General features: G+C 38.2%; 1 pseudogene; it reads left to right on the top strand.

Moving 5' to 3' along the window:
• Window positions 1–15,537, top strand: part of LOC132181655 (probable terpene synthase 12) — a 56,109-nt pseudogene that overhangs the window by 8,818 nt on the left and 31,754 nt on the right.

Genomic DNA, 15,537 nt, shown 5'->3' on the forward strand with positions numbered 1-15,537 from the left:
TGGTCATGGATTTCATATAAAATGCTCGTTTAGCATGCTTGGTCATGGACATGCTTGGTTTAGCATTTAGTCTTTTCTTTTCTTTTTTTTTTTTTATTCGCCGAGCATCTGTTTAAATATTTGATCTTTTTATCATAATCTTCAACGCCCAAAGAGAAGACGGCAAGGGTAATAACAGGGGCATGTGAGAGAGGTCCCCTACCCGAACATGAGAGCCCTCTCATAGAGCATCTGACCAAATAGGAGGGATAGGAGTAAGAAGAATTCTGGATCTCATCCCTATTTATGTGACTTATTATGTTGTGTAAAGTAAATTTGATTCATTTACCTGCCATGAAGACCATAAGATGAGTTCCAAATTATTCATTGCATCCCATCAACGAATCTCCCAAAATCACTGAGCACAAATAGATGAAAGATGGGGAGTGGATTGAACTTTTATTAACAAAAGGTTAAAAAAATAATGTATTTTAATAATTTTAAAATACATATGGGGGGTTACATCAAATTATATATGACACAACTCTTTCTTAATGTTGCACAACTTAATAACTTTTGAACTGCTCATCAATAATTTATCCATATTTTTCTTATATTCTCTTATAAATTTAATAAATCGAACCATTAGGTACAATGCATTCCAGCAAGATTCGTGTAATAACAAGTCTGCTGCGTAGGTAGAAACCTTAGATAGGTAGAAACAACATCCCCTTTCGCCAGCACAAAAGAGAAACATAAGCCACAAAAAAACAGATGTGCTTCATTTTGGATCTTCACTCAAAGGCCCATTGATTCTCCTTGCGAACCTCCTCCTCTTCCTCTGGTGTGAAGTCATTCTTAATGTTGAATGTCTTGCGGATTTCCTCAGGAGTTTTGCCCTTGATCATGTCAGCCACTGTCTGGCAAGTCAAAACCAGCAAGCTCTTGATGTTCAGATAATTTGCAGCCTGCCAATCAGACATACTCCAAAGTGAGATTGAAATTTAAGGTGTGTGAACATGGTTGAAGTTACTCATATAATGCAATAGTAGTTTAGTGCATGTTAAATGCAAGAACAAACACCCTTCAATGAACACTCAAAAAAAAAATCTACCGCCATGATGATCTACAAATTGCAGGTCCAAAAAACTTGTGCTACTAATTGGACCTTCAACAAGGAGAGAAATCCCATAATCTGATAAATTTAGTCATCAACTGATTCATAAGGATAAACAGATTGTATTTGGAAAATTAGTTCAATCTTATTAAGACATAGAAGGTAAGGCGTAGAGGGGCACAACCTAAATAGAAATAGAGTAAATGAGATAAACACCCACGTATGGAGAAGAAGGAAAGAACATTCAAAATTGAAAAAAAAAGAAAAAAACAAACGAGAGCCTACACTTACAGAAGCAATACTTCACAACAAAAAACAGATAGAGCTACCAAACGAATTCCTTAAATAAAAGACTGGAAAAAAGTAACAAGCCTGATAAAAGCAATATTCACTTAGCCAAAAATTCACCTAGATGATGACCCTAAAACTTCAAAGACCCATAAGTCCATGTTCCGATCCATTACTTAATAATAGCACTTGCCACTTGCCAGCGCATTGCAGCCATTTCCAAACACTTTAAACACTAGCAACTATTCCGAGACAATTCCTTGATACTGGATGCTTCACTTTTGCAAGCACACTTATACCATACAATTCAAACACTTTTATGAAGCCATTGGCAATTCCTTCATGCCTTGCTTCAGCCACCAATCTAACATATATATATATATATATATATATATAACTATTAACCCAACAATGCTAAAAGATTGAGATATGAAGAGGTCATTATCTGGAATATTTCATTATCATTTTCTCCGCTCACCAATTCAAACCAAGTTCTATACATAGTCTTTGCAAATATAAGTACTTTCGGGAAAATCTCACTTTGTTAGAGACCAAATAAACGAGAAAATTGAAAGAAAAAAAAAATTATTAAAAAAGAACAAACTTGGACAACCGATACATACATGTGTGCCTTTTTGGGTCATCATATATTATAATAGTATGATGAATAAATCAAAGAGAAATAAGATTTCGATCATAAACAAAACCGTCTCATTTGACATCTTCAGCAATCTTTGTTCTTATTTGATTACTTCTTCTCATGCTTTCTCTTTGTTCTTATTTGATTAATTACTTCTTCTCATGCCACTTCAACGCCATAACATATTTAAAGGTTGTTTGGTCAATAAACACGGAAGCACTCAAATCTATTTACTATTCCCCTTGAATATTTCTCACCAACCAAACAAAAACACATCAAAGACACGGAAGTCGAGAAAACAAAACCAAAACCCTAATCAGAAGAAAAAAAATCAACAATAAAAAGATCTAACAGGGGGATTTAAGTTTATAAGGAAGAAGACACACCAGGATGAGATCGAAGAGGGTGGCCTGGTCGACCTTGACGAACTCGGCGTCCCAAGCCTTGAGGTCGTCGTCGTCGGAGGTGGAGCGTTCTTCGGACGCGGCGGCTGCTTTGGGGGCCTCGACGTGCTTCTTGCTGGAGGAGAAAGACAGGAGCGACGTACGGACAAATTCGTCGGTGGCTGAACAACTCGCTGGAGGAGAAAGAGGATGAGCGCGGGAGGGGGAGCGAGAGACTGAGAGAGGATTTTTGGATCTGAAAGGGGAAAAGACGATCTGAATGGTTTAAAATTCAAATTTTTATTTATTTTTTTTTAAAAATGCCACGTAGGAGATAAGTTGGTTTTGAATTGGGTTTGTGTTGTGCCTTTAACATTTTTCTTTTATATTATGCGAGAGGGGATAACTTCTATAAGGAAGCTAGTAAAAATGAGTTTTCTTGTGTCCACCAATAAAAAGTTGCCACTTAAAATTATTGTACAAATCCAAATAAGACCAATAACACTAGATTATATAGCTTTATGCCCTTCATTTAATATTGATTTTTTTTTTTTTTTTTTTTAAAGAATATGAGAAAGGGCTAAGAGTGGTTCGCATCAACCAAGAGCCCGTAGTGATGTTTAATCTCTTCTAGGGTTTTCCCTGGTACATCAGCTGCAATTTTCTCCCATCGATCTGAAGCATCTTTAGGATGAGTTGCCAGGGCATTCTCAAAAGCCTTATTTTGCTCTCTACTCCATATGGAGTCACTACCCGCTTCATCCACAGTCATCTAGCTAGCTTATTCTGAATCCACTATCCAGAATATTAACCACAGAAATCTAATAAACTGCTCTATGGGCTAGGCTAAACCCAGCACCAAAGCTTTGAACTTTCTGGACTTGCTCTTCAAAATGGATCTGAATTAGTCTTATAGTGGGATTCCAATAACAAGCTAGTTTGATGGTGGGCTAAATTATGAGAAGCAGAGATGTCAGACTACATAGGGATGCAGAGAGAAACAAATGGACCCAGAAAAAACCAATGAAACCAGCAGGGATCGCCTCCAATAAAAATCACTAAACTTAGTGAAGTATGTGAAGATTTAAATAGTGATTTGCTCCACAATTCAAAATTTGGACTCTTGTGGATTGCTGACCGATTGATGAACAAAAAAGGCAACGAAGTTCAGTTAGACCATGAGAAATATCTGAAAACCATAAAATCAAAGATGCCATAAATGGCAGTCTTAAACAGGGTGGGCCACCTCTGACCATGGGGTGGCTCGCCGGCCACCTTAGATGGGCTGGGGGTGGTGGCGAGCCACCCTTAGCCTTTCCCCATATTCTTTAAAAAAAAAAAAAAAACAATATTGAATGAAGGGCATAAAGTTATATAATCTAGTGTTATTGTTTTGATTTGGTTTTGTACAATAATCCTAGGTAGCAGCTTCTTATTGGTGAGCACAAAGAAGCTGCTTATAGAAGTTATCCTCCATGCAATATTATCGCATCACATAAGTACGCATCAATTTGTAAGTGTACTTGACATTTATTATATTAGTTACTAAACAATTAAATTTGATTACTGTTTGCTACATTAATTTGTAATAAATTATAGTAAAAACTATAGTATCATAAGCAATATCCTAAATAAGATATTTTTCCTTCTATCCTGTTTTGTTTTAGGGGGCAATTTCACTTATATTCTTATAAATATAAGCTGATTTGGAATCATAACCTCGAAGTTTAAAAATTTGCCTTATGGTTACCATATTTTAGCTCCTTTTAATTTCACAATTTTCTTTTCTTTTTTAAATGTCCCAATTTCAGCCCATTTTTTCTCGAGTAATACTAGGGATCATCTTTTTATCCCCCTAAAGATGGTGTGGCTTTCAAAATCACCATTCGATCAAAATTTAAGTATGATTCATTTAAAATTGAATTATGATTTTAAAAGCCACATCAATTTTAGGAGGATAAAAATAGGATAAAAAGATGGTCCATAACATTACTCATTTTTCTCTCATCAAAATTTTTAGTTTTGTTTTTGAAATTTCAATTTTTATTTTTATTTTTATTTTATTTTATTTTATTTTTTAAAAAAAGAGGGCTCATTTTGGGCTTTTTAATAAAAAAATGTTAAATTAAAAGGATTAAAATATGGGAACCAATATTTTTAAACTACTTATATAATTACTTCAAGCGTTGTAAGTGAATTCCTTTTTTTATAATATTTATATATAATATAAATATATATTATATTTTAAAAATGCAGTTAGTGGTTAGCGGTTTTCAAAAATCCAATAACCGCTAACCTCTTTTAAAAGCGGTTAGTGGTTTTAAACTTTCAACCCTAATAAAGGCAACCTACTACAAGTCTACCAGCCTAAAAAAAAAAAAAAAAAAAAAATGAAACTTAAACCAGAATAACATATTCCTAAACTAGAATTAGAATATATGCAGGGTTAAGAGATAAATCTATTACCAAACGCCCTTCTTCTTCTTCTTCTTCTTCTTCAATTTCTTCTCCCAATTTACTTACACATAACTCCTAGCCTCCTACCAAGTACAGCACACCTCATGCTCAAACCCTTGGAGGATGCAAGAAACACACCGTTTGAAGCTGGAGGTGGAGGGAGATGCTAGTAGCGTTGGCAATGGGCTTGGAAAACCGTGGAGAAAGGTGCCGGTTCGGAGATGAAACCTAAGGGAGACGAAGTCGGTGGAGAAGTTGACGCCGGAGAGGATGGCTAAGGTAATCGCGCTGCTACACATCGCGGATCTGTGGTTGGGATGTTAAAATGCTTTGATAGCATGTTAGAATAATGGAGAGAGAGAGTAGAAGCATAAGGGAAAGTGGAAACACACTAAGGACTACATTGTATTAAGTCTAAAATAATGATAATAAATACAGATGTCTCTATTTATAGAAAGACAAATAACCTAATAGATTAAGGAAAAGTAAACCTAGTAGATTAAGAAAAGATAAACTTAGTAAACTAATTATACATAAGGAAGTAAATAATAAGTAAATAACTTTAACATAATATTCTTAACATCCCCCCTCAAACTCAATGTGTAAACTTGAGTTTGGGTAAAAGAAAAAGGAAAGAAAAATGAATTTGCTGAAAAAGCTGCTTGTGCCGAAACAGTTGTCGGAGTAACGCCATAAAAGTTGTAGAGACCAGTGGATTCTGCCTGAATTGAATGCATTTAAGCTGGAGCTTGGTTCACTTGGTGGTAAATTTGACTTGAAAACCATATACTAGTAATGAAATAGCTGGCCTCGTCTGGTCGAGCGGAGAGAAAGCAGGGCCGGTTAAAAGAGGCATGTTTGTCTTGTAACCCTTGGACCATCTCACCTGGTCGGCTGAGCTAAAGTCTGACCCAAAAATTCTAACTAGTAGACCGTCTCGCTTGGTTAGTTGAGATAAGTAAGGTCGATTGAAGAGGCTAATCATGCTTGAAACCCTTGGACCGTCTTGCTTGGTCAACTAAGCTAACGTCTGACCCAAAAATTTTAACTAGTAGATCATCTCGCCTGGTCGGCTGAGCTAAGTAGGAAGAAAAAAAGGGTCGGTTGAAGAGGCTAATCATGTCTGAAACCCTTGGACCGTTGAAAGGTCTGACCCAAAAAATTCTTACTAGTAATGGATCAATGGCCTAGGAGAGGCTGCAATGACCGGTGATCGCGGCATTTGACAAGGCATAAGTGGGCTGGTTGAAAGGGGCTTCTTTGGCCCAAAAACCCATGGACCTGAGGAAAGATTGATCTGACCTGAAAGTGCCTACCGTAAGAAAAATGAACCGGATTGAACTACCCCAAAGAAAAAGGCTATGGAACCGATTTGAACAATGCATAAACCGACTTGAACCGCATAAAACAAACGCCTAAATTTGGAGAAGAATCTTGTTTTCTGCCATATAGAGATGCCAAAAGCAAAAATAGACCACAAATTTGAAATCAGGACGAAAAATTGAGTGGGAAATACCTAGTCAACTTTTCGAATGGTCAAAGTCAACGGTCGACAATGTAGAAAGTCAAAGTCAACATAGGAAAGTCAACTATGGCAAGATGCTGACGTGGCAGAGGCGCTGATGTGGCCGATGTGCTGACATGGTAGTGAAGCTGACGTGGCCGTTTCGGATCTATAGGTTGGCACGATTTTGAGACTATGGGCAGCAGAAATTTTGGCGGCGCTTGATGTAGGGCGATAAAACTGAAATTCGACAAAAGGAAAACACTAGAAAAGACCTTTATTGAACGTCATAGAAAAGTGGTTCTGATACCATGTTAAAATGCTTTGATAACATGTTAGAATAATGGAGAGAGATAGAGAGCGGAAGCATAAGGGAAAGTGGAAACACACTAAGGACTACATTGTATTGAGTCTAAAATAATGATAATGAATATAGATATCTCTATTTATAGAGAGGCAAGTAACCTAATAGATTAAGGAAATGTAAACCTAATAGACTAAGGAAAGGTAAACCTAATAGACTAATAATACCTAAGGAAGTAAATAACAAGTAAATAACTCTAACATAATATTCTTAATAGGCGGAGGACTAGAGATTTGGTGTGGATTGACAAAGAAGAAGATGAACGGAGTTGGTGAAGGCGCCGACAGATCTGGCGGCTTGGGCATGAGAGAGACCACGGGGGTCTTGGAGAGAGGAGCTGGTGGCGCGGAGGTCCATGCCTGAGTGTTGTTGGAGGAAGTTGTGCTTTGCCGTGGATTTGAATGGCCAGATGATATCTATTTTTTTTTTAACAAAAAATAAAACAATATAGATTTCATGATTAGGAAATCAATCGAAATAAAGAATAAAAAACATAAAAGAAAATTGCAATCCATATCTAACAATTGGCGTTAGCCTATTTGCTCTGATACCACGAAAGAATTCATAATGCGGAAATAATAATAAATAACAATGTAGAAATAATAAGATAGTGACATAGAAATTTACGTGGTTCAGACCTACATCCATAAGATCAAGCCTTAAGGCTGCATTAAACTCTTATTTCTATGAGTAATATTTACAATATAACATGCTCCTATTTATAGGAGAATCATGTTGAATATAAATAGACTTCTACTCTAGCTAGGTTAGTTAGGTGATAATCTTTAACTATTTACCTGTAGCTTAGTGACAGTTTTCAAGTGTGACTCAGTGATATTCTTCAACTGTAAGTCAGTAATAGTCTTATACTGTGATTATTATTTTTGAACTCCATAATATACTCTAACATTGAGATACTAGCAACGCAGATCGAGCTTCACCAAGGTCCAAGTCCTATACTTCTCTTGACATGTCAATAAATCGTCTTTGAGACATAGATGGAATTAGGATTTCTCATTAATTAAAGGGCTCAAAATTTATATGAATAAGGGATTAATTTTATTTTATTTTTTATTTATTTATTTATTTATTTTTAAATTTGAAAATCAAGAGAAGCCACAGCTCCCCTTGTCTCTATATGTTGTTCCCTAGCTCCCGGCGTGTTTGGGACCACTCATATGTTATCTGAAATAAATTTCAGAGAGATTTGAATGATGAGGACTGAGGAGATCTCAGAGAGATTATCTCTGTCGCCATGTGTTTCACTTTTTCCACAAATATCCATTTCCTCGATGGCTTGAAGTCCTATAAATATATAGCTTCACGTCTTCCGATGGAAATCACAAGCAAAATTAAACATACCAGAATTTCTCTGAGATCTCATGACTCCCATGACAAAGGGACCTCTTCTTCTAGACCAAAAATGTGGGCAGTTCCAATGCTTTTCCAGTATACCAACATCCCCTTCAGAAGTTGATAGACAATCCCCCAATTACCAGCCAAGCTTCTGGAGTAGCCATTTTTTTGCAGTCCTTAAACAATCAATATGCGGTAACAATTAATTCTGATTTCTTTAACACCATTAGATTTTTTTTTTTTTAATAATTAAAGGTGGATAGCAGATGCCAACTTAGCAGAAGAGTACTCGAGGTAGATGCCAAAATGAAAATTAAGAAATATTTCTCTGTATTTAAAATGATAAAATCAATCATTTTTTCAGTAAGCTTAAATAGTTGGGATAGGTGATGATTTATCGTGATGTTAGAGTCAAAGTTTACCCTATTTCAATCAACATGATTACTAACGTACTATACATAATATATTTCTCAAATTGTTATCATGCAGGATGAACGATACAAAGATAGGGCAAAGAAGCTGGAAGAGGATGTGAGGAGTATGATTCATAATGAAAATGCCGACTTATTGGCAACTCTTGAATTGATTGATGATGTTCAACGATTAGGTTTGGGATACCGTTTTCAGAGGGACATAACAAGAATCCTTGACAACTATGCATCTTCAAAAGGCTGTAATGAAAGAATAGAGGAGAGCCTGCACGCTACTGCTCTAAACTTTAGGCTCTTAAGACAACAAGGCTATCGGGTCTCTCAAGGTATCATCCCAATTAATTCTTGATTTCATTTCGCATGTTGATCTCACGATCGATCTTCTAATATCATATTTTGTATGAAACATAGATGTATTTAACAGTTTCATGGACCATAGTGGAAATTTCAAGGAATGCCTTACAAAGGATGTCAAAGGAATGTTGAGTCTATATGAAGCTTCTTATCTTGCTTTTGAAGGAGAAAACCTCTTGGAAGAGGCCATGTCATTCACAAGAATACATCTCAAGGACCTCAAGGGAGATGTGAGCAAAAGCATGGCAGAACAAGTTAGTCATGCATTGGAGGTTCCATTACACCATAGAATGCTAAGGCTAGAAGCTCGATGATATATTGAGGCATACAATAAGAGGGAAGATGCAAATTCTCTTCTACTTGAACTTGCAAAGTTGGATTTTAACGTAGTACAGTCGGTGTTTCAAAGAGAACTTCAAGATGTGTCAAGGTTAGAAATGTTCAAACTATTTATTCAAATCACTATAAGATAAGGCGTTTGTGAAAATTGAGTTTGCCATAGCTTGAATGTTAAGTGGAAACTTATTTGGTTTCACTTTATGACTTTTAGGTGGTGGAACGATATGGGCTTGGCAAACAAGTTGAGGTTCACTAGAGATAGATTGATGGAGTGCTATTTTTGGACAATAGGAATGGCCTTTGAACCTCAATTAAGTAATTTTCGTAAAGGGTTAACGAAAGTGGCTGCTCTTGTTACCACCATTGATGATGTCTACGATGTTTATGCTACCTTGGATGAATTAGAGCTATTTACTGATGCAGTTGAAAGGTTAATACTTGATAACTCTTCCCTTTCCCTTTCCCCTCCCCCAACCCCACCCCACTCCCACCAAAATAAAAGTAAAAAAGATAGAAAAATTTAGAATGTAATTATAACTCTTCCCTTACCCTTTCTCGATGCTTGGTGTTTTCAGTTGGGATATCAATGTTGTGAAAATTCTGTTAGACTAAATGACTCCCTTCAGCCACCTAAGCTGCCACGTCAGCCAATCAGTCTCACTGAGCATGCAGACACCTCATCTTCACCAGCTTGCACTGTAGAGCATCACAAAGGCAAGAATCATGGAGCACCCAATAATCATGGAACAGCAGAATCATTAGTCATTGATACAACAAAGGAAAGAAGATCATCTCCCTTTGCTGACAGACACATTCACAAGGAAAGATTTGATGAAGATTATGTAAACACACAATCCCATAATATCATGGCCGATTGTGTGTAATAGATGTCTGATTTGTACAACTATTGTTTTCCTTTTAGTTAAGCTGTAAACATATTATAAAATCTGATGTATCATTCAGGAAAGAATTTTATTGTATACAAGAGAAATTTTCTTGTGCAAATTTTTTGTCTTTTCTCTTCTCCTTGAAATATTTTATGGTATCAGAACCTTTAAAGGAAAACTCCTCCGATCCTACAACAATGGCCTCATCTTGTGCTTCTTCTTCATCTTCTGCACCTAACACCAACACATCTTCATCCCCTGCATCTGTCACTACAACATTCACCCTGCCTAACATCTCTCAACAGATCTCTACCAAGCTTGATGGCCCTGCAGACTACCTAAATTGGGTGTCTCACTTCACTCCAATTCTGAACACCCATGAATTGATGGGGTTCGTTGATGGCAGTGAGCCATGTCCTCCCAAACATCTCACTGATGAAACTGGAAACCTCACCACAATGGTGAATCCAGATTACTCAATCTAGCACAGAAAGGATCAATGCATCCTTATTTGGTTCAACACAACCATGTCAGACCGTATGCTCTCTTCCCTCTATGGATTAAAGACAGCCAAACAAGTCTGGACTACTCTGGCCACACGATATGCATCTCAGTCAAAGGCCAGAATCTCTTATTTGAAAAGACAGCTACAAACCTTCAATCAAGGTTCCAAAACCTGTTTAGAGTTTCTCAATGAAACCAAATCGTGTACATCCCTCCTGGCTGCAACAGGGCAGCCTATAGAAGATGATGATCTTATATCCTATGTCCTTGGAGGTTTGAACTCTTCTTACACCACTTTCATCACTTTATTCAATTTCACCACCCACACATCCTCCATGACTTTTGAAGAACTCCAATGTAAAAATTGCTCAACCACGAGATTCTACTCAACAATCATCTACCACAACAGCAGCCACTCACTGAATCAAGCAACTTTGCCCTTTATTCTAAAAAACCAAGGCCCTCTAGTGACAATTACCACAAAGGAAAAGCAGTGAGTTACTTAAAGAATTCCTATCAGCCAAATTCCTATCAACCAAGGAATACCTATTAGCCTAACCAGTACTGAGGCTATCAAAGGAGCACCTCTCAGTCCAACCTCAGACGACTTGGACGTAATAACTTTTCACAAAAATCTGTTCTTGGTGCACCTCCCACCTCATTCCCTCATAGACCATCATGTCAAATATGTGCGAAACTTGGACACCTAGCATTAGATTGCTATCATAGGATGGATTATTCTTATCAAGGGAAGAATCCACCTTCACAACTTGCTGCAATGGTGGCACGAGCACATCCCTCTACTATGGAATAGAATGTTGAGGACTTTTGGTATGCTGATAGTGGAGCAAACAAGCATGTCATGGCTGCCCTCGACAATCTAACACTTCAAGAACCATTCAAAGGTGATGATGAGGTGGCTGTAGGTAATGGAACAGGTTTGTCCATATCCAACATAGGTGCATCTGTCTTGTATAACTCTAAATATCCTTTCTATCAACCTTTCAAACTAAACCACATTTTACATTGTCCAACTGCCGCAGCTAACTTGTTGTCCATTCACAAATTCTGTGTAGACAACAAGTGCTGGTTCATTCTAACTGATTCTTACTTTTTTGTGAAGGACAACATCACGGGGCAGACTCTTTTGCAAGGGCCAAGTAGAGATGGACTCTATCCAATCTTCCTGTCAAAGGCATCCAGTAAAATAAGACAGCCTGCAGCTTTCCTTGGAGTCACAACCTCCTCCAAAGTCTGGCATAGTCGGTTAGGGCACCCTGCACCTCCCATTTTAAATAAAATCAAGTAGCTTGTAAACCTACCTGTACTTGGTTCCATTACAAATGAAAATTTGTGTGAACCTTGTCAAGTAGCAAAGTCCAAGTGTCTTCCATTTTCTGAGTCCAATAATGTAACCGCCAAACCATTAGAAGTAATACATTCTAATTTGTGGAGTTCTCCAATTCCTTCTCTCACTGGATGCCAATATTATGTGATTTTCATTGATAATTACTCAAGGTTCTCTTGGATTTATCCAATGCAAAATAAATCAGACACATTTGCATGCTTTGTCAAATTCAAAAGCCTAGTTGAGAACCTCTTGTCTAAGAAAATAAAAGCTTTCCAATCTGATGGAGGAGGGAAATTCACTTCCAATCAATTTAAACACTTTTTGACTTCTAATGGTATCCTCCAGAGAATTTCAAGCCCTCACACTCAACAGAATGGCCTTGCCAAGAGAAAACATAGGCACATTGTGGATACTGGTTTAGCTCTCTTGGCTCAATCCTATGTTCCTCCCACATATTGGGTTGATCCCTTTAACACTGCAGTCTTTTTAATCAATAGACTTCCTACAACTGTCTTGAAAAATCACTCTCCATATTTCAAATTACTTCACAAACAGCCTAACTATTCTCTCCTTAGAATCTTTGGTTGTGACTGCTATCCTCTTCTCAAACCTTACAATTCTCACAAACTCTAAAAAATGCATCTTTTTTGGTTATTGCTTCAATTACAGAGGCTACAGGTGTTATGAACCCTTGTCCAAAAAGACCATCATCACCAGAAATGCTATTTTTTATGAAAATTCCTTCCCAGCAAAGGATTGGATGTCCACTCCACTGACCTCTGCAAATGATTCTGCTTCACCCAAGGTATGTCCTTCTGCACCAGTGTTGATACATTCTATTTCTGCTACTCATGCCATTCCATCATCTCCTATTGACACCCCAGTATCTACCATCGATCCCATGTCCTCTGATTTAGCTACTGCAGATATGCTTAATGACTCGCTCTCTGACATTAGTTTCAGCACTGATGAACCCCTTTCACCCACCCCTGCTGATTCTCCAGTCCCTCTAGTAGATACAAACATTGCACCATCCCCAATCTCTGTAGATATTGCAAACACTACAGCAGATACTGCTCCTTCCCCTCCTAGTTTTGTAGCTAGCCCTATCTCTCTTCACCCCATGACTACTAGGCTTCAGGATGGCACTCGTAGGCATAAATCATTTCCCAACTACAAATTCTTCTTCTCAACCAAACATCCACTCATGGCCTTTCACTCCCATGTCAATCTTTCAGACCTACCTCCTGCCCCTACTTGATTTTCCCAAGCAGTAAAATCTCCTCATTAGCAGCAAGCCATGAAGGAAGAATTCCAAGCCCTTCAAGCCAACCAAACTTGGCTCCTTAGCCCTAGACCATCCCATCATAATGTTATCATTAACAAATGGGTTTTTAAAGTGATATAGAAGGCTGATGGCACTCTTGACAGATTTAAGGCTCGACTTGTAGCTAAGGGTTTCCAACAACAGGATGGCATCGACTACTATGAAACTTTCAGCCCTGTGGTTAAATCCACCACCATACGAGCTATCCTTGCTTTGGCAGTCCACTTTCAATGGCCAACCAAACAATTAGATGTCTCAAATGCCTTTCTCCATGGCATTTTACAGGAAGAGGTTTTTTTGTGGAACAATCGCCAGGCTTTGTTGACAGCAAATTCCCTCATCATGTCTTCAAACTTCAAAAATCCACCTATGGCCTTAAGCAAGCACCCAGAGCCTGGTTTACTAAACTGACAGCTACTTTGGTTGCTCTTGGTTATACAGAATCCAAGGTGGACTACTCTCTGTTTACTCTCCATACCTCCACAATACGCCTTTTTCTCCTCATCTATGTCGATGACATCATTGTCACTGGGAATTCTTTGCTTGCTATCACTCACTTGGTTTCCTGCCTAAAGCAATCTTTTGCCATGAAGGACCTTGGCTCTCTTATAACTTCTTGGGCATTCATGTACAGCCACTGGCAGGAGGACTTCACCTATCTCAGATAAAGTATGTCTCTGACCTTCTAGACCGTGTTCATATGACAGGAGCCAAGCCTGCCAAGACACCACTCCCAACAGGTTCCCAGCTTTCTCAGCAAGATGGTGATCCTCTTCCTAATGCCTCAGAGTACAGGCACCTAGTAGGAGCACTGCAGTACTACACCCTTACCCGACCAGACATCTCTTTTGCTGTTAACCAACTCTGCCAATTCATGCATTCTCCCACTACTACCCACTGGACAGCAGCAAAGAGAGTTCTTCGATAACTTAAGGGCTCCATCAATCATGGCTTACACTTTACCAAAAGCTCCCTTCAACTGAATGCCTATAGTGATTCGGACTGGGTAGGCAATCCTGATGACAGAAGGTCCACTACTGGTTATGCCCTTTTCCTTGGACCTTGCTTAATCAGCTGGTGTGCCAAGGACCAACCAGTTGTCATTAATTCTAGCACTGAGGCTGAATACAGGGCCCTAGCATTTGCTACAGCCGAACTCTGCTGGCTGAGAATGCTCCTTCAAGAACTGAAGATTTTTCTCCATTGCTCTCCCACCGGCAACCTTGGTGCATTGGCACTTGCCTCTAATCCAGTGTATCACGCACGCACCAAACATATTGAAGTGGACTATCACTTCATTCGTGAGAAAGTGGTCAACAAGGATGTCACCACTCGATACTTGCCTACCCTTGATCAGATTGCAGATATATTCACAAAGGGTCTCACTACTGCTCAATTCCTTCTTCTCCGAGACAAGCTAAAAGTGTGCTCCCCACCCATTAGCTTGCGGGGGGATGTTAGACTACATGACTCCCTTCAGCCACCTAAGTTGCCATGTCAGCCAATCAGTCTCACTGAGCATGCAGACACCTCATCTTCCCCAGCTTGCACTGTAGAGCATCATAAAGGCAAAAATCATGGAGCGCCCAATAATCATGGAACAGCAGAATCATTAGTCAATGATACAACAAAGGAAAGATCATCCCCCTTTGCTAACAGACACATTCACAAGGAAAAATTTGATGAAGATTATGTAAACACACAATCCCATAATATCATGGCCGATTGTGTGTAATAGATTTCTGATTTGTATAGCTATTATTTTCCTTTTAGTTAAACTGTAAACATATTATAAAATCTGATGTATCATTCAGAAAACAATTTTTTTGTATACAAGAGAAATTTTCTTGTGCAAATTTTCTGTCTTTTCTCTTCTCCTTGAAATATTTTAAAATATTCCCCACTATATGAAGTTATGCTTCTTAGCTCTCTACAACACTGTTAATGAGATGGTATATGAAACTTTTAAGGAGAAAGGTGATAAAACCCAAGAAAAATAGCGAGAGAATGAAGAAGAAAATATTTGTATATTTCTCTATGATAATGGATTTACTGTTAATGTACAGTTTTCCAAAAGATGACGTGGCACGCTTGCCGAGCTTGAGTTGCACCAACACCCGAACAATTTGACTGCACAACAAAGAAGAAAGAAGGATCGAAGTGACCGGGGGTGAGCCGGCGTGGGCACTCTGATGCCTAAGTCAGAATGGGAAAGGATAACAGTAACAACTACAGAGCTCAAGTATGAGAGTTGTG

This window comes from Corylus avellana, chromosome ca5 (genome assembly GCF_901000735.1).
Source record: "Corylus avellana chromosome ca5, CavTom2PMs-1.0".
Lineage (NCBI taxonomy): Eukaryota > Viridiplantae > Streptophyta > Magnoliopsida > Fagales > Betulaceae > Corylus > Corylus avellana.